Genomic DNA, 21521 nt, shown 5'->3' with positions numbered 1-21521 from the left:
ACTACCTATACAGCATCCCAACCTCCCAAAAGTTAAAGTCCAAATATTTTAATGCTACAGTAGGCCAGGAACTATCTTCATCTCATTTAATACTGACAGTGGAGTTCTTGTTGCCCTATAGCAGGTGGATTGATACAACTCTGGAATCTCACCTTAAGTGAGGAACTGAGACATGAAATAGGAGGAAGAAAATACAGAGTGAGCTGATGAACACGTTTCAACTGTGGACAACTGGAACCCAAGTATGCTCGCATCGCTGAAGTTGTCCCACTTGAAGAACAAAGAGTTGGGCTCTTTTTCCATTGGCTCCCCTCCACTGTTGGCTGATAGCTGTTTTCCCAGAGCATTAACTCCCAGGCACACTGTGCCCCTGCATTCCAAGAGATCCTCCAAGGGTCAAGTTGCAGGTATCTGCAGCAAGAAGCCTTAGAGTTACTGCCAGTGTCTTGTCCATATCCCTCGGATCCTACCATTTCTGTATGTGCTGAACGATTCCATCCACCATTATCTGTATATGTAGGGGAAACTCAGTTTTTCACCTGTGTAGGGAAAAATCCAGACGTTTCCTCCTCTGTTTTTCTCCTGTGCGTCTCCTTTATTTTTACACTCCTACCACACTCACACGGAACGCTTCTGTCACCAAACGTGCGGGGGTTTCCCCACACCAAGCAATTCTCTGTGACACCAGCTGGGTGTCCTACAATTCAACTTAATACTGACACCACCTACTCAGAGATAGAATCCCATCTCACAGGTTAAGGGATCAGTTCCACAAGATTCTCCCACCCCCAACTTCAGATGCCAATCACAAGCCCATGTTGCCACCTGTGCTTCTGACTGATCTATAAATCAGAGGTTCAATTACTTTGCTGGAGCAGCTCACAGAACTTAGGAAAACAGTTTACTTATGTTTACTGGTTTATTATAAAAGGATATGATAAAGGATATAGATGAACATCCAGACGCAAGAGATGTGCAGAGCAAGGTATGTGGAAAGGGGTGCAGAGCCCTCTCCAGGGACCACTCCCCCAGCACCTCAAGTGATCACCAACCTGAAAGCTCTCCAGACCCTATCTTTGTGGGTTTTCATGGTGGTATCATTACATGGGCACAATTGATTAAATCATTGGCCACTGGCTATTGACTCAACTTCCAACCCCTCTCCCCTCTCCAGAGGTCATGGCAGGTGGGACTGAAAGGGCAAGAACTACGGACGAAGACCAAATATATTATATATGAGAAATGCATTTTCATCTAAATGACCAAATATATTTTCCTTCTAAATCACAGTATTACAATCTGTATCTCTGTGCTGGTAGGTTTTTTCCAGAAATACAGAAGACCACTCCGCCCACACACACGGCAGCCTGGAAGGGCCGGGTGGGAATGCGAACTCTAACAACCCCGAGGAGCAACCTCCAACCAGTGACCGATGGAAACTGACACAGATCACCTGTGCTCTTAAGCCTCTCTGGGGGAATCATAATTATGAGCGCCCGCCCTCAGGATTAAGCGTCTGTCTTCCACTGTGGTAACTGGCTTCATAATGACCCTTTATTACATTCCTCTGACTATATTAATAATCACACTCCCTTGCCTATGTTCCCTAAATTTTCCAGAAAGCTAAAAAATACTTCCATTCAAATCTTCATCTCAAAGTCCGCCCGTGGGGGAACATAAACTAAGGTAAACATTTCACTGTGTTAAAGAACAGTGATGGATGAGGACAGATGACTAGAAGACCAACAGCAACTCCTAGGAAGGAAGGGAAGAGAAAGAAAACTGTTGCATCACATCAGACAGTTCTGCCATAAAATGGTTCCAAAACATTTTGACATGACTCTTTTGGTATAGCCACTGGAGCTAAGGTCACATTTTTATGGGACCTAACAACAAAACAAAAATAAAACACTAAAATTTTAGTCATTTATTAGGGTCAGCAATGGGGTGAGGGTTAAGAGGAGAAATCATTTTGAAGAAAAACTATGTAAAACCTGGAGCCAAATAGTTACCCAAAGCGTACACATTAAAAGGGCCACAAATCACAGAAACGAAATACCTGCAATACCCAACAATATCAGAACCACGCAAGAATTCTAGTTCTGGACCGGGAAGCCAGGGGTCCAGGAAACGAGTGACGTAAATGCTATAAAACTGCTAGACAGGGACAGGTGACTACTGAGGCGGGAGAGACTCCCGGGATCAAGATGAAACTCCAAACCCAAACTGTGAAACACATATAGGAACTAATCACCAGGGAGTTCCCTGGTGGTCTAGTGGTTAGGACTCAGCCCTTTCACTGCAGAGGCCCAGGTTCAATCCCTGGCGGGGGAACTGAGATCCTGCAAGCCACATGGTGCAGCCAAAATAAAAACAAAAAACAGAACAAAACAAAAAACCTAATCATAGGGCATACAGTTTCAGTTAAGCGAGATGAATAAACTCTACAGACTTCCTGTTCAAATTATATCTGTAGTCAACAATACTACACGGTACACTTAAACATTAGTTAAGAGGGTACATCTCAAGCATTCTTGCCACAATAAAATTAATTTTTTTAAAAAAGAAATCAAATCAACCTATTATTAAACTAACAGAACTATCTTGAAAGAGGCAGAGTTTTCTAAAGAGGCAGAAATGAAACAATAAGTGCTAAACAGGAAAAACAACCAATTAGAAACCTTGCAAATACATATATGTACTCACCGAAGTTTTCAAAGTGCAAATAAAAGGAACTGTGAAGTTGACTCAATAAATTAAATATTTGTAAATTAAAAGACAGTGTTGAAGAATTCATGTAGTGCTAGAGAAGAGCTCTGTAAGTGTATCAATTTATGCCTTTTGCTCCAGCACCCTGTCCAATTTAGCGTTTGTCCCATATTTTAATTTTTTGACTATTTGCATTAAAACATGCCAGGATGGGCTGAGTACTTTCACTTTGTATTCCGACTTCTGCCAAGGTCTTCTGGGCATAAGTCATAGTAGAATGTGAGATGTTCCACTGAAAACCCAGCCGGCTATTCCCTACAGTTTCCAGAAATAGCGGGACTAATACCTCTTTTTAAAGGACAATATCCAGGGAACTTACTTCGAAAACAAAGTGTACTCATAAATGAGTGGCTTGGGACCACTGGCTCCTTCCAGCCTTGAGTGGCAGTAGGAAAGAAAACAACGCTGCTGCTCTTGCCATCTCCACCGGGCAGAGCATGGCTCATGCCGCGGGATGAGATTTGCAAGCGGGCTTCAGGCCACCAGTTGGTGAGAACAGCAGGGGGGCAATGAGAAATTATAGCTTAGGTGCAAAGTGCACAGGAAACAGAAGCTGCGCAGTTCTGCCATGGAGCAAGTAGAGAGGCGTCTGAATGTTCCTGCTATGGTACTTATGTCATTTTTCTGTCCAGTATAAATCTACGAGTACTTATTTGTTTTATTATTGGACTTTTTTTTTTTTTTTTTTGGTACGCGGGCCTCTCACTGTTGTGGCCCCTCCCGTTGCGGAGCACAGGCTCCGGACGCGCAGGCCCAGCGGCCACGGCTCACAGGCCCAGCCGCTCCGCGGCATGTGGGATTTTCCCGGACCAGGGCACGAACCCGCGTCCCCTGCATCGGCAGGTGGACTCTCAACCACTGCGCCACCAGGGAAGCCCCACCCTTGACTTTTTTTGCAATAAACCTTTTGGCATAATGAGCTCAAGGAAACAAGGTGTATGGTAATAAAAAATTAAGTACTGAATTTTTATTTCTCAAGAAAGTTGATAATGAATACGTTTGTTGTCATGTACCATCTATTGCGGGGGCTATAATAGTATCACTGGTCACATGAAAAACACAGACCTAAATCTGCTGCCAGAGCATCAGCATCTACTACAAAAGTTAGTTGTTACTTTGAAAGGACTATTGACATGAGTGTACAAGTGGAGAAGGTACTTTTTTTTTTTTTTTTTTTTTGCGGTACACAGTTCTCTCACGGTTGTGGCCTCTCCCGTTGCGGAGCACAGGCTCTGGACGCGCAGGCTCAGCAGCCATGGCTCACGGGCTCAGTTGCTCCGTGGCATGTGGGATCTTCCCGGACCGGGGCACGAACCCGTGTCCCCTGCATCGGCAGGCGGACTCTCAACCACTGCGCCACCAGGAAGCCCCGAGCAGGTACATTTCATTCATAGCACTCAGGAGACCATGACCTTTCAATTTTGGTCATATACCTTTAGTTAGATTAAACTAAGCAAAAAGGAGAGAAGACCAAATAACTAAAATCAGAAATGAAAGAGGAGGCATTACAACTCTTACCAAGAAATTAAAAAGACTGTAAGAGACTACTGTGAACAGTTATATGCCAACAAATTAGATAACCTAGAAAAAATGGATAAATTTCTAGAACCATACAGCCTACCAAGACTGAAACATGAAGAAACAGAAAATCTGAACAGACCAGTAACAAATAAAGAGACTGAATCAGTAATCAAAAACCTCCCAACAGGGCTTCCCTGGTGGCGCAGTGGTTGAGAGTCCGCCTGCCGATGCAGGGGACGCGGGTTCGTGCCCCGGTCCGGGAAGATCCCACATGCCGCAGAGCGGCTGGGCCCGTGAGCCATGGCCGCTGGGCCTGCATGTCCGGAGCCTGTGCTCCTCAACGGGAGAGGCCACAACAGTGAGAGGCCCGCGTATCGCAAAAAAACAAAAAAACAAAAAAACCTCCCAACAAAGAAAAGGCCAGAACCAAATGGCTTCACTGGTGATCTCTACCACACTTTTAAACAAGAATCTTTTTAAAACTCTTCCAAAAAATTAAGAGGAGGGAACACTTCCAAACTCATTTCATGAGGCTAGCCATTACTCTAAAGTTAGGCAAAGACACCACCAGAAAAGAAAACTATAGGGCAGTATCTCTGATGAACACAGATACAAAAATCCTCAACAAAATACTAGCAAACCAAATTCAACAACACAGTAAAAGGATTATACACCATGCTCAAGTGGATTTATTCCTGGGATGCAAGGATGGTTCAACATATGCAAACCAATAAATGAACTACACCACATTAACAGAATGAAGGATAAAAACACACAATCATCTCAATAGATGCAGAAAAAGCATTTGACAAAATTCAACACTCATTCATGATAAAAACGTTCAAAGAACTAGGTATAGAAAAAATGTATTGCAACATAATAAAGGTCACACATGACAAGCTCACAGCTAACATCACACTCAATGGTAAAAAACTGAAAGTTTTTCCTCTAAGATCAGGAATAATATAATGCAAGAATGCTCACTCTTGCCACTTCTATTCAACATAGTACTGGAAGTCCTAGCCAGAGCAACTAGGCAAGAAATAAAAGGCATCCAAATGGGAAAGGAAGCAGTAAAATTCCTTTAGTAAGGTTTACATTTTCAACTGCAAGTTTTATGTGCATGTACCAAAAAGGAACTGAAAGCTCTTAATGTGTTGGGTCCATTAGCAGAAGAAAAAATTCCCAGTAACGTGATCTCAGTTTTATCAGTCTTTCAAATAGAAAATTTGGTTATTTCAAATAATAGTTAGATTGTGTTCATCTGATCCATGAAATAAAATGAAAGCTTTTGGAAGTTCTTTCTGTTGAAGGTGAAATAGCTGACATTCTGGTGTGTGCTATTCAAACTCATTTAAAAAGGTAAAACACTGAAGAGAACAACTATTTGTTTGGTAGCCAATAATAGGAACACAAATTTTAGTAGAGCCCATTGTCACATTAACACTAATGTTCTCGGGCTTCCCTGGTGGCGCAGTGGTTGAGAATCTGCCTGCCAATGCAGGGGACATGGGTTCGAGCCCTGGTCTGGGAAGATCCCACATGCCGCGGAGCAACTGGGCCCGTGAGCCACAATTACTGAGCCTGCGTGTCTGGAGCCTGTGCTCCGCAACAAGAGAGGCAGTGATAGTGAGAGGCCCGCGCACCGCGATGAAGAGTGGCCCCCGCTTGCCACAACTAGAGAAAGCCCTCGCACAGAAACGAAGACCCAACACAGCCATAAATAAATTAATTAATTTTAAAAAACATTTTAAAAAAAACTAATATTCTCAATAAATTAAGAAACCTGTGAAGCAGAAAGATAATTATAATTTGGTACAAATATAATTCAAATAGCTTTCAAACAAGCTGAGATACTTCACCAATCAAAATAGAAGCTGTAGTTGATAAGCTTTGCAAACATTTCTACATAAGCAGAGTTTATATAACTTACAAAACTTTAAAGACTAAAAATTTGGGCTTCCCTGGTGGTGCAGTGGTTAAGAATCAGCCTGCCAAGGCAGGGGACATGGGTTCGAGCCCTGGTCCAGGAAGACCCCACACGCCCATGCCATGAAGCAACTAAGCCCATGTGCCACAACTACTGAGCCTGCACTCTAGAGCCCGCAAACCACAACTACTGAGCCTGTGTGCCACAACTACTGAAGCCTGCGTGCCTAGGGCCCGTGCTCCACAACAAGAGAAGCCACCATAATGCTGAAGCCCGCGCACTGCATGGAAGAGTAGCCCCTGCTCACAGCAACTAGAGAAAGCCTGTGTGCAGCAACGAAGACCCAATGCAGCCAAAAATAAATAAATAAATAAATAAATTTATTTTTTTTAAAAAGACTAAAAATTTATATGATGAATCTCAGATATCAAAAAATACTTCAGCATGGCAATATAGAATTTCTCCTTTTTTTTTTTTTTTTTTTTTTCTTTTTTTGCGGTATGCGGGCCTCTCACTGTTGTGGCCTCTCCCGTTGTGGAGCACAGGCTCAGCGGCCATGGCTCACGGGCCCAGCCACTCTGCAGCATGTGGGATCGTCCCAGACCCAGGCACGAACCCGTGTCCCCTGCATCGGCAGGTGCACCCTCAACCACTGCGCCACCAGGGAAGCCCAATTTCTCCTTTTGCTTCTTCTCATCAGTCATACTTTAGATACGTTTGAATCTTTGATGAACTACTTAATAAGTGAACCTAAGTTGCCTACAATTATGTTGAATGTTTTGGTAAGCAGTTCCTGTAAATTTTGATTACTTTTGTGGAAAATATACACTGTATAATCAAAAGATTAAACAAATGGAGCAAAAAATGTTTCAGCCTATAAAGGTTTTAGTAAATTACAATGATTGAAACGCAACTTAAAAATAGGAAAACACTGACATTTAACCCTACAAAACTAAGGGAAAAAACCTAAAAACTAAACCATGTGTACTCAATGGTACAGAAGATTTAATTTCAAAATATAAAAATTATTCTTTAGAATATCTCAACTTCTAAAAAGAATATTTAATAGAGTTAATATTTTTGATTGGGTAAATGTATATTCACCCAATGAAATAAAATAAATACCCTCAGTGAAATAAAATTAAGAAATGGAATCATGCAGAATTTGCATTTTGTGGAATATTCAAAGAATTATGGACAGAAAAAAAAGTATTTGAGTTTTGTCTTATAAAATATTTTGAAGAAAACCTTTCTGAATGGAAGATAAAATATTTACATAATTCAGTACCAAAAAAGTTGGAATTGAGAATATCCTCCCTTTAACAGAATTTGCTAATGCTCAGCATGTACTAATTATCTCAGCATCTACAAAGACTGTTTTCTTAATATTCAGAGGAAAACCAATTGAAGGTGTCAACAATTTCATATGTATTAGCCATAAAATGCAACTTCAAATAATATTGCAGGCAATTTTATGACGATAAGAGAGATAAAAAGATACTGAAATATATATTATTCAGAAAAATACCAGTGACATAGTATTAGAAATATATATGACTAATAAGTTCATTAAAGTACATGAATATACAACAGGAAAATTGTTTATGTTATTTTTAGTGTTCAGTGAATCAATACAAGGAAGTAGTTTTTGTTTTGCTTTAGAGATCAAGGATAGGTAGTTTTTAGAAAGACTTTTTTTAAACACTTTTTGGGACTTCCCTGGTGGCACAGTGGTTAAGAATCCACCTGCCAAGACAGGGGACACGGGTTTGAGGCCTGGTCCAGGAAGATCCCACATGCCATGGAGCAACTAAGCCCGTGTGCCACAACTACTGAGCCTGAGCGCTTAGTCCACGAGCCACAACTACTGAGCCCATGTGCCACAACTACTGAAGCCCGCGCACCTAGAGCCTGTGCTCCGCAACAGGAGGAGCCACCGCAATGAGAAGCCCATGCACCACAATGAAAAGTAGCCCCCGCTCGCTGGAACTAGAGAAAGCCCACGCACAGCAACAAAGACCCAATGCAGCCAAAAATATAAACTAATTAATTAATTAATTAATTTTTTAAAAAGTCTGAGAGACAGTTTTAAAGATATTATTGCTGAAAGTTTTCCAGTTTTTAAAAATATATAAAATATCATATCTAGAGCCCCTTCTGAATGTCAAGCAGGACAAATTTTAAAAATAATTATAGTCCAAACTAGACACATAGTAGAAAAAAATGCAGTAAACCAAAGAAAAAGAGATCATCGTAAAACTTACCAAAGACACAATAAAAAAGAATAACTACTAATGAATGACAGTGTATTTCTCATCAACAATAATACCAGAAACAAGAGACTGACAAATCCAAATATTTAAAGTGCTAAGGGAAAAATAGGTGTCTCTTTTACCTAATCAAATTCTCATTAAAATAAGAGCAAAATCAAAATATATCCAGACATACAAAAACCAAGAGAACCCTACTCATGCAGGAACAGTCATCTGAAGATTAATAGATAGCTGCTGAAAATCTTTACCAAAACATATAAAGACCAAATCAGAGAGGCATGAACTTACAGGAAGTAGACAGTATGGAAGATGGAAACTTGAAGAGACAATAGTAACTTCATGCATATAGCAAGAGATGGACATTATTATAAAGGAGCATTCAGAGGGGAGAAAACGACACAAGGAAATTTAAAAAATTATAGTGAAAATGAAAACACTCAATGGAATGGTTGGAAGACAAAGTCAAGGATATCTCCAGAAATTAGAACACAATGCTAGAGAGATGAAAAAATTTTAAAGGCCAACATTGAACATTAGGAATTCGGAAGAGAGAGAAGAGAGAAAACAAAGTAAAAAGAATCATTAAATAAATGATCAATAGATTGCCCAAATTGGAAGATGTAATTTTCCAGATTAAAATCCCAATCCAGTGGGTAAAACAGGCATGCAGCAAGGAATATCATGAAATGAAAATTCAGGACATTATGGACAAAGAGAAGGTATTTCATAATTCCAGAGAAAGAAATGTAAATTGAACACAAAGGAACAAGATTGGGGTTAGACTCCTCAACAGTAACCGTGGAAGCGGGAAGAAATTCCAAGGGAAAATGTATCCCAACTTACAGTCCTATTCACAGCCATACCATTAATCAGGAAGTTAGAATAAAGATATTTTTAACATGCAAATTTGAAAAAAGAAAAAGAAAAGGATCTCCCATGCAACCTGGTGACCTAATACAAATAGACAGCCAGTTATTTCTCCAGCAAAAATGAATTTACAGTATTCAGGATTACCAAAGAATTATAATTCAACGTCTACAACCATGGTGAGCCACGTGTAAGCCCCCCACAAAAATGGAGAGGATAACTCTTTTATAGCGGGGGGGGGGGGGGGGGGGGAGGGGGGAAGGAAGTTAGGAGGGCTATAGTAAACAGAGAGTCCTTGGCTTTTCATTGGCTGAGTTGTGACTGCCTCTCATTGACTAAGTTCTTGCCAGGAAAGAAGAGGAAGTCTTTCTTCTTCCTGTTGGGCTCTGCTATCATCATGGGGTATGCGAGCTCCCCCTTCTGGCCTCCTGACTCTATTTTAATTGAGGTTTCTCTTCATTAATTTTTACAACCCTTTCTCAGGAAGCTATTAGAGTATGTGCTCTGCCAAAATAAGGGAGTAAACCAAGAAAAAAGAAAACATGGGAACCAGGAAAGAGAATTCACCGTAAGACAGAGGCAAAGAGAATCAAGATAATGGGTAGGGGAGAGTCTAAAACGGCAGGTGTGAGCAAGCCTAGAGAGAACCAGTCCAGATTGGAGCAGGTAGAAAGGATCAAGGAGATGTGTCTACAAAATATAAAACACCTGATATAACTGAGCATACTGAAAAACGTGGAAGTTTAGGGTCAAATCTGGAATGAGATGGTGACAAATACATAAAAAACTAAGAAACAAAGTCCCTTTTCATTGTTCTAAGGAGAACAAAAATATGCATGTGAAACAAAAAGTAATCACAGGGTATCACATGGCTCAACTACAAATTGTATTTGCATTGTCATAATAATGTAAAAATTGAATATCATTTTAACCAATGTTATAAACGTATGGGCAGCATGAAGGTTAGGAAGTATCTGTGACTGTGTGTGTGTGTGTGTGTGTGTGTGTGTGTGTGTGTGTACTAAGCTGGGGTGTGGAGAATGAAAGAGAGATAAATCCTCAACTTCCAAACTGGAAGTAAAAAAAAAATGCCCAAAACTGGGGGAAAAAAATCAAGAGGTAGCAGAATAAGTTATTTAGAGACAGGGACAAAAATATCAAATAAAATAAAGGATGGGACTTCCCTGGTGGCGCAGTGGTTAAGAATCCGCCTGCCAATGCAAGGGACACAGGTTTGAGCCCTGGTCCGGGAAGATCCCACATGCCACGGAGCAACAAAGCCCATGCGCCACAACTACTGAGCCTGTGCTCTAGAGCCCACAAGCCACAACTACTGAGCCCACATGTCACAACTACTGAGCCCACGTGCCACAACTACTGAAGCCCGCACACCTAGAGCACGTGCTCCGCAACAAGAGAAGCCACCGCAATGAGAAACCTGCGCACCGCAATGACGAGTAGCCCCCACTCGCTGCAACTAGAGAAAGCCCGCGCACAGCAACGAAGACCCAACACAGCCAAAAATAAATAAATAAGTTTTTTTTTTAATTCATAAAAGAGATGAAAATGGCTTCCTCTGAGTAGGGGAAATGAGATGGTGAGGGAAAACGGGGTTTTTTGTAAATGAAAAACCATGTAGAAATATGATTCTTTAAACTATGTGTACATTGAATAAAAACTAAACTAGGGCTTCCCTGGTGGCGCAGTGGTTGACAGTCTGCCTGCTGATGCAGGGGACATGGGTTCGTGCCCCGGTCCAGGAAGATCCCCCGTGCCACGGAGCGGCTGGGCCCGTGGGCCATGGCCGCTGAGCCTGCGCATCCGGAGCCTGTGCTCCACAACGGGAGAGGCCGCAGCGGTGAGAGGCCCGTGTACCGCAAAAAAAAAAAAAAAAAAAAAAAAAACTAAACTAAAAAATGTGACCTAATTACATTATTTTTTCCTGTGTCAAGGCAACTGTTTACAAGATCACTAAATGAGATTAGCTGTACCAGGAACAAAGAGAGGCTGATTTATGGGCATACATACTATACATTAATCTTGGCCTCATCTGGCCAGGGCCCTCTACCCAACCACTGTAGGCAACTTGATCAGTAAACATACAGGCTGACTCAGTCAGAGGCCTACTTAACATGAAAAAACATACCATGCCATTAAGAGGAAACACCTTTTATACCTGTGATAGCTATAAACACTGATCTTCTCGAAGGTAGGGCCCCTGTGTTTCATTTCTGTATCCCATGTGCCTGGAATATAGCACGTGCCCAAAAATGTATTAATGTGTGCATAGTTTACCTGTTCAAAAAAATTCTCAAAGAGGAAATCATAAAGGAAGTTACAAAATATTTAGAAACACGTGACAATGTACTACACATCAAATTATACAGGGTTCATGTAACATGGTACTTAGCAGTAAATGATACACTTCTTTATTGAAAAAAATAAGAAAAACTGAAAATCAGTTTGTTAGGTGTTCAACTCAAGAAACTTTAAAGAGGTGAGAAAATAAAACTAAAGGAAGATGGAAAATTATATTAAAGATAATTGAAGAAGGGTGGCGCAGTGGTTAAGAATCTGCCTGCCAATGCAGGCGACACAGTTTGAACCCTGGTCCAGGAAGATCCCACATGCCGCAGAGCAACTAAGCCCATGCGCCACACCTACTGAGCCTGCATTCTAGAGCCCGCGAGCCACAACTACTGAGCCCACGTGCTACAACTACTAAAGCCCGCACACCTAGAGCACGTGCTCCGCAACAAGAGAAGCCACCGCAATGAGAAGCCTGTGCACCACAACAAAGAGTAGCTCCCGCTCACTGCAACTAGAGAAAGCCCGTGCACAGCAACGAAGACCCAGTGAAGCCAAAAATAAATAAATAAAATAAATTAGTTTAAAAAAAGATAATTGAAGAAATTAATGCAACAGGAATCAAGGAAACAATGGATGATATGCAAAACCCAAAACTGAATGTTCAGGATAAGGGTCGTATATCTACTTAAACAAGCAAACCTCTAAATAGAAAGCAACAAGAAAAGACACAGACAATATGAGAAAAAAAAAAAGATGGAATAACTACAGTACAGCAGAGATTTACTAGGTGAGGTTTCCAAATCTTCAAGGAAAAGATAATCCTTACTTTAAATAAATAGTTTCAGGGCTTCCCTGGTGGCGCAGTGGTTGAGAGTCTGCCTGCCGACGCAGAGGACACAGGTTCGAGCCCTGGTCTGGGAGGATCCCACATGCCACGAAGCGGCTGGGCCCATGAGCCATGATTACTGAACCTGCGTGTCTGGAGCCCGTGCTCCACAACAAGAGAGGCCACGATAGTGAGAGGCCCACGCACCGCGATGAAGAGTGGCCCCCGCTTGCCACAACTGGAGAAAGCCCTCGCACAGAAACGAAGACCCAACACAGCCATAAATAAATAAATAAAGCAAAACTGTCAACAAGTAAAAATAAGTGAACATTATAAAATAAATAAATAAATAGTCTCAGAGACTAAGAGAGAAAGCTACCCAACTCATTTTATGAAATAATTATGTCCTAAACAATGACAGTACAAGAAAACAAAGTTAAAAATAAATCTGAGGTAGTAGATGCAAAAATCTAAATAGAATATTAATGAATTGAATTCATCAGTATATTTTTAATATATTATGATTCTAGCAAACACTGCTAGTTTTTCCTCAATATTCATTTTCCTCTATCCAATGTAAAAGAAGTTTCAACCAGACACATAACTACCTACAAACAGATTGCATTTCTAAGCCTCCTTTGCAGCTAAATGTTGCAATATGACTAAAGCCAGCCAGTGGTATGCAAGAACTGCTACTCTGTAGTGTATGGGAGTCTTACTTCAGGGTCATGTCCACCTCTTTCATCTCTTCTTCTTTGCCCTTCTTCTACACTACCACCCTGACTGCAGATGCCACCATCTTGAATCTGAGGCTGAAGGCCACACCCTAGAGATGGAGGAGCAAGGACCTGAAAGAAGCATTGTCCCTGAGGACTTGGTGAAGCAAAGTTACCGTCATCATGGACCACTTAATCATCGCGGACCAGACTTTAATATAATAGAGACTAAAGCTCTATCTTGTTTAAGCACTGCTTGCTATTGCTGTCATTGTTATTATGTAACCAATGACTTTAGATAATTACTATTAAGAACTGTAAAATGTCTAAAAAGGTTTTCTTTAATAGCATATCTGAACCAATTATAAAATACAACTAAAGGGCTTTTATTTGATGCAAAATGTTTACGATTCCTTCTTTGCTTTTACAAAAAATTTTAAAACAACATATGTAGAAATTAGATATATAAAAATACTGAGTACAGGGGTCATTGCTGAGTCATGGAATTATGAGTCCTTTTTATTTAAAATGTTCTATATTTTTCATATAAAAAATCATTATTAATATAAAAACTATAATTGACCACATAGTATATTTTCATGGAATCCCAAGTAAGCAGAGTTATAGCATGCACACTGGGGGGAAAAGAAACACAGAACTTATTACATGATGAAATGGTCATGGTGACATGAAGGAAACAAAAATCTTAACAAAATCAACCATGGGGATCTCTAGAGTGTAATAAATGTGAAATGTAAACCCTGATGATCTTGTAATAATCAGTCTAGATTACCACTTGCCTCTGGATCTAGTATGATAAAAATATAAAGAAAGAAAGAAAGAAGAGAATGTCCCTCTGCTTTTTACTTCAGTGCAAAAGACGGCTGAAAGATGTGGCAGTTTCTGTGGCAGGAAACAGAAACCACAGGAAGAAAATACTCCTCTGAAATGCTATGGTGGTTACTGCTGAAAAGAATCTGCTCAAACTTTTTTTCCAGAGCCTCTACTCACAGCAAAATCACTCTGAAAAGCTTGAATAAATTTGGAAGATTCACACTATCCAATTTCAAAACTTATCATAAAGTTATAAAACTTATTATAATAGTGTGTTATTTACAAAAGGATAAGCACATAGATCAACAGAACAAATAGTTGAGAAGTAGACCCACACAAATATAGACAACTGAATTGTTTTTATTTTAACAATTTCATCAGGAGTTTATTTTTGTATAATATGAAGGAAGGCTAACTCCATTTTACTCTAAATTTTTCAACACTTTCTTTTCCTTACCTAGTTTCTTCTTTCTCACTGATGTGAGATTTAATAAATAATCATTGTATTAGTCAATATAGTTTTGGTCACACTATGGCAATACATTAACTCTAAAATCTCAGTAAACAACTGATTTTTGACAAGGGTGCCAAGGCAACTCAATGAAAAAAGGATACTTTTGTCAACAAATGGTTCTGGAACAGTTGGCTATCCGTGTGCAAAAAGCAAAACAAAAACAGAGGGCTTCCCTGGTGGCACAGTGGTTGAGAGTCCGCCTGCTGATGCAGGGGACACGGGTTCGTGCCCCGGTCCGGGAGGATCCCACATGCCGCGGAGTGGCTGGGCCCGTGAGCCATGGCCACTGAGCCTGCATGTCCGGAGCCTGTGCTCCGCAACGGGAGAGGCCACAACAGTGAGAGGCCTGCGTACTGCAAAAAGAAAACAAAAATAAAACCAAGACAGAACAAAACCCTCCACACATTCCTCACACTCTATACAAAAGTTAAGTCAAAATGGATCATCAACCTAAACATAAAAGGCAAATTATAAAACTTCTCAAAGAAAACCAAGGGGAAAACTTTTTGTTGCTTTGGGACTGGCAAAGAGTTTTTCAATAAAACACCAAAAGCATAATTCATGGTATAAAAATTAATAAATTGAAACTTATCAAAATTGAAAACTTTCATTCTGTGAAAGACATTATTAAGAGAATGAAAAGCTAAACCATGGACTCAGGTTTGAACATTTGCAAAGCACAAGGTGTTAAAGATCTTATAACTAGAATATATAAAGAATTTTTAAAATTCAACAATAAGCAACTCAATTTTTAAAAAACAGGCAAAAATCTGTAAACACTTGACCAAAGAAGATATACTTATGTCCAATTGGCATATGAACAGATGTTCAACATCACTAGTCATTAGGGAAATGCCACTTAAAATCACAATGAAATACCACTATACATTTTTTTAAATGACTTAAAAACAAACAAACAAAACACTGACAATTTAAATTAGATCTTGGAAGAGGACACTAGTTGAAAACTGGAAAATCCAAATCAAGCCTACAGTTTCACTAATAGTATTGTAACTAGGCTAATTTCTTAGCTTTGATCATTGTACCATGGTTATTTACGTAAGATGTGAGCATATGCGGAAGCTGGGAGAAGGGTATATGGGAATTCTCTGTACTGTCTTTACAACGCATCTCTGCGTCAAAAACAACTTCAAAATCATAAGTTAAAAATATAACCAAATAAACTGGACTTTTTAAAGCCATTCTTTCTGTCCTTAAGGCTACAGCTTTCTTCATGAGTTTTCCTTGGTTAGAAATACACTTGAATACATCAGGATATATTTAGCAAACTGGATATGCCATTTAGGTATTGGTCCACCAGTTCTACTTTAAAAGATCACCTCTTCGCCTAGAAAGGTTACTTCACCCCCACTTTAGCCTAACTTTGGGAATTCCCATCAACAACATTCTTCTTTCCATTGCAGGAAGCAACACTGCCAGAAGCTATGGCAAGCACAGCCTCTTCGAAAATGCCTTTGATGATTGCAGCAACATGGAGGCAACTAGAGATTATCATACTAAGTGAAGTAAGTCAGAAAGAGAAAGACAAATACCATGTGATACCACTTACATGTGGAATCTAAAGTATGGCACAAATGAACCTATCTATGAAACAGAATCAGACTCACAGACATAGAGAACAGACTTGTGGTTGCCAAGGAGGAGGGGGGTGGGAGAGGGAAGGGCTGGGAGTGTGGCATTAGCAGATGTAAACTATTATATATAGGAGGGATAAACAACAAGGTCCTACTCTATAGCAGAGGGAACTATAGGCAATATCCTGTGATAAACTGTAATGGAAAAGAACATAAAAAAAGAATGTCTATATGTGTATAACTGAGTCACTTTGCCATACAGCAGATTGGCACAAGATTGTAAATCAACTATATGTCAATAAAAAAATAAAATTAAAAAAATGCCTTTGATGATGTACACAGCCCGTGCTCCTGCTGACTACCTCTCTGAAGCACCCAACACTGTGAAACCCACCCCCAGCTGAGGTTACTCCAGTCCTGTGTCTCCTTCCTTTGTCCTCTGTCTCCCACCAGTGTTTCTCTAACAGAAACACAAAGAACTGCTGTGTTTTCATGCAGTCTCACCGTTCACGTTCCCACACCTGATTTGGGCATCAGACCTGCAAGAGTTCAACACTTACTGGTTGGTGGAACTGCCATTTCTCTGCCTGTCTCTCATTATACAGAACTTCTCTGAAATTCTGAATTCACTGGTCTGGTCGTTCATTCACCAGCAAGTATCTAGGTACTGGGGTTAAGAGCTAGGAATGAGATACAGTTGTTAATAGAGAAACAACAAACCCCAAACGGAGTCACTTGTGCTAAGTCCCACATCAGCAAACCAAGACTTAATATCTAACCTAATTGCAGTTTCAGCCTCTCTCAGGAATGTGACCTTTAACCAACAGATCTGGAATTACCTGGTCAGCACTAGAGGGGTGACCCCCACCTTCCCCCAAAAGGAAGGTGACCCTGCCTGAAACAATCCACTCTTAGCTAGAAACTTCCCTTTTCTGCCCCCTCCTGCCTGTAAAGTTCTTCCATTTTTTACAGCTCCTCCGAGCTCCTTTCTACTTGCTCGATGGGATGCTGCCCGATTCATAAATCATTGAATAAAGCCAATTCGATCTTCAAATTTACTCAGTTAGAATTTTTTTTTTTAACACAGTGATGAGCAAAACAAATAAAAAGAGAGGCATCAAACTCTTCAGAGAGTGTATCCCATTATCCCTCACACTCTTGGAAGCCTGGGTCAGCAGAAATGGAGGAGAGCCAGTGACAAGAAAAAACCTCTTGAAAACCAAATCAGAGGTCCTGAAACACTACAGACTTACTTGTACAACTGGGTGGGAACAAGCAGAGAGTAGCAGTTGTTTATTATTGTACACTGTATTCGAGGGAAACATTTGGAGTTCAAGAATAGAGATTTAAAGATGAGATGGTAAAATTCATAACAACTTGTCCAAAACAGGTCAGAAAACCTTAAGTTTTCGCCTTGTTTAAAAGAAGTCCTAAGTAAAGGGAAACCCAAATATTATGAAAAATTTTGGAGACATTTCACACACCAACCTTCCCTTTATTAGAATTACTTCATTATCATTACTTTAGAGTTATGTACACTCATAAAAGTTGATTTATTCTGAGTTGAGAAGTCCGTTTTATCATCATGTGTATTGTGCTTACATTTTAAAATCAGAAACAACTTCCCCAAGATAAAACTGATTCTTCAACTCTTTTGGTTTTAATATTCCAAAATAGACTAGGTGACTTGGGGTATTATTTTTACCCTATGTTGATTTGCCTACCTTGTAAAGGAACAAGGAACTTTTCCTTCAACCCTTATTTTCCCAGTGATTTGTTTAAAATGAAAGGTAAATGTGTGTTTGTGTGCACACAAGTGTGTGTGTGTACAATCATTTTTATATAAAGATTTATTATCTCTCAATTTATTTTGTAAAAGAGGTTTGTCTCAGAAAATCAGTGTCTTCTTGCTTTACTATTGTGATATAGTGATTTATAATAAGAAATACATTTGGTCTTTGCCCCCTTTTCTGGCACAGAGCTCCTAAAACCCTTGGAATTTCCTCAGTGAGATCAACAAAAATGCCTTTGTTATGTGTTAACAAGGTGACTTTTGGAACACACCTAAGGATGGGGACTGATTGCCAGGAAAACCAACTGTGAATACGAGGTTGGAACTTTCAGTCCCACCCCCAGGTTTCCAGGAAGTGGGGAGAGGCTGGAGGTTCAAACAATAACCAATGGCCAATGATTTAATCAACTGCACCTATGTAACAAAGCCTCCATTAAAACCCAAAAGGACTGGGTTCAAAGAGCTTTCAGACTGGTGAACACATGAGGTACTCGGGGTGTGGCACCCCAAAGGGGGCGTGGAAGCTCCATGCCCCTTCCCACAACCTTGCTCTATGCATCTCTTCCGTCTGGGTGTTCATCTATGATCATAACCTTTTATCATAAATCGGTAAATGTAAATAAAAGCTGTTTTCTTGAGTTCTGTGAGCCACTCCAGCAAATTAACTGAAACCAAAAAGAGGGTCATAACTCTAACTTATAGCCAATAAGTCTAGGTGACAACCTAGACTTGGGACTGGCATCTGAAATGGAGGGCAGTCTGGCGGGACTGAGCCCTTAACCTGTGGATCTGATGTCATCTCCAGGTAGACAGTATCAGAATTGAGTTAAATTGTAGGGCACCGAGACAGCGTTGCAGAATTGCTTGCTGTGGGGAGAAAAAACCACACGTGTTTAATGACCAGAAGTGTCCAAAGTAAAGTGTTCTGTGTGAGCAGTGAAAAAAAAAAATCTCACAGGTGGGTTTTTTTTCCAACTCAATTATTCTTCCCTTAAGCCCTGAGGGCATCGCAAAAGACCATCAGGATAAAAAGTTACAGTTAAGCCAACCCTGCCTTCAGTCTTTGGTGCACACAACAGGATCCACAGGGGTAAGTAGTGTAACATAGTGGGTAAAACAAGGACTCTGGGACCATGTGACTCAGGTTTGAATCCCAGCTCTCTCTCTCCTTCTCCATCTCCCTCTCCCTCTTTGACTTTGGACAAGTTATTTAGCCTCAGTTTCCTCCCCTGCAAAATGGAGATAATAAAAGTACCTTCTTCAGAGGGTTGCTGTAAGGCTTAAATTTCATGATAGGTATAAAGTGTTTGGACAGGGCCTAGCCCATAGCTATAAATATCTGAAGTTATTATTACTTTCAATCAGTTCCCCGAGGTCACAAATGAAACGCAGTTATATGGTGACTTAGTGGACAGATGGCTGACTTAACTAGAGCTATTAAAGAACACAGCTCTCAACACTATGTTAGTGATTTATAAAGGAGCGTCTACTCAAGTTCCTCCCTGGGCCCCAGGATTGAACTCACACACAAGTGCATCCAAAGGACACATGGGAGAGGATTAGAAAACAACTCCTTCCATCATTTGCATCTCCAGATTTAGAACTAAGAGTCCTAAAATAAACAAATGGAGTAGATTTGGAAATGATGCATCCACTGCTTCTTCTTTTGTCGTGAATAGTGGGAGATCTGCCCATCACACGCTAGGGAGACATTTTCCTCCAGACACCAAAGAGAAGCAACAACTCAGGATGACTGAAACCTGCAATCCCCCAGAAGATCAACTGTCACCATCTCGCATCATTTTGATGTGAATCATTATAGGCACCGAATGCGTCCTTGGTATCACTGCAAATAGGTTCATTGTGGCTATAAATACAGCAGAATGGATTCACAACAAGGCAGTTTCCACAAGTGGCAAGATCCTGCTTTTCCTGAGTGTAACCAGAAGAGTGCTACAAAGCTTCATGATGCTAGAACTCACCTTCAGTTCAACAACCCCACACTTTTATAATCAAGACATTCATCGTATATGATACGTTCAAAGGAAGTTTCATGTTCATAAATTATTGTAGCCTCTGGTTTGCTGTCTGGCTTAGATTCTACTTCGTGAAGATGGCGGATTTCTCCTACCCCCTTTTCCTCAAGCTGAAGTAGAGAATTTCTGGATTGACGCCCTGGCTTCTGTGACTATCAGTGTTTGTTTCCTTGGGCCACAGTGTGTTCTTCCTCAGAAACATCCACACTGTGCATTGCAACCATCCTTTTTCGAGCCCCTCCTTCAACTCCACTAAGAAAAATTACTTCACTGAGACCAATGTGCTCAGCCTGGCTCTTTTCTTTAACATGGGAATCTTCGTTCCTCTGATCACGTTCATCCTGGCTGCCACCCTGCTGATCATCTCTCTAAAGAGACACACCCTACACATGGAAAGCAATGCCACTGGCTCCAGGGACCCCAGCATGGAGGCTTATGTGGGGACCATTAAAGCTAACAGCTATTTTCTCATTTTCTAAATTTTCAATGCAGATGCTCTATTCCTTTCCATGTCCGACATCTTTGATATCAATAGTTCCTAGAATATTTTGTGCAAAATCATCATGGCTGCCTATCCTGCTGGCCACTCCATTCTACTGATACAGGACAACCCTGGGTTGAGAAGAGCCTGGAAGCGGCTTCAGGCTCGCGTTCACCTTTACTTAAGAGTGGACTCTATGATCCACACCCAAAGCACCTACCCCAACCAGCTCTGCCTTTCCCTCACCTAGATCTCTCTCTTCCTGCCTCCTTTCTTCCCCAAAACTGAACTGATCCTTTCACTCGATGTGTTTTTTGTATTGGAATTGGACCTTCATTCCTCTTTCGCTTCATGGGCATAATCTTAGTGATGCTTGACATATGCTTCACCTAAGTCTTCCATTTCTACCTCCCCTTTCTCTATCTAAAGCAGTGGTTCTGGACACTGGCTACACATTAGAATCTCTAGGGGAAATTTTTTTAAAAAAACACCCATGTCCAGGCCTGACCCCAGATCAGTGAAGCCAGGATTTCTGGTGTTTGAACTTGGACAATCTGTTCAGTTCTCAAGGTGATCCTGATGTGTAGCCAGAGTTGATGTAGCCACCAAAATAAAGGAAGGCTTTGCAACTTGAACTTCTTGCAACTCCTCTCTTTCCCCATCCGCATGTCTTTTAAACAGATTCAGATTATTCGGGAAGCTTTCTGAGTAACAGCTGGAAATGCATTTTATCTCCATCCTCCAAAGACATAATCTGAATAATTTGGAATATTTATCAAAATTAACGGTACATAAAATATCTTTCAACCTAAAAATTACTAAGAACTTTTCCCATAGGTAAGATATGGTTTTATATATATATATATATATATATATATATATATATATATATGGAAAAGAATATGTGCAGGAAGATGTTCACTGCAGGACTATTCATTAATGAGGGAACTCATATCTGAAATAGAAACTTATGCAAACATTTTTAAAGTGAGACAGATGCACGTGTCCTGAAATGAAAAGATCGCCAATACGTTAAGTACAAAATGCAAGCAGGTAT

The 21521-nt window shown here is 40.4% G+C and overlaps 1 protein-coding gene and 1 pseudogene across 1 annotated transcript in view; one reads left to right on the top strand and one right to left on the bottom strand.

Moving 5' to 3' along the window:
- KEL (Kell metallo-endopeptidase (Kell blood group)) overlaps positions 1–21521 on the bottom strand; it is a 168570-nt gene that overhangs the window by 127156 nt on the left and 19893 nt on the right. The window lies entirely within an intron of this gene.
- Positions 19634–20892, top strand: LOC111176055 (taste receptor type 2 member 39-like; annotated as a pseudogene).

This window comes from Delphinapterus leucas, chromosome 9, assembly GCF_059928025.1.
Source record: "Delphinapterus leucas isolate spDelLeu-1000000601 "Yukka" chromosome 9, BTC_Dleu_Yukka2, whole genome shotgun sequence".
NCBI classification, from domain to species: domain Eukaryota; kingdom Metazoa; phylum Chordata; class Mammalia; order Artiodactyla; family Monodontidae; genus Delphinapterus; species Delphinapterus leucas.
The sequence above is the reverse complement of the archived record's forward strand: the minus strand, read 5'-3'. Positions and strand labels throughout refer to the sequence as shown.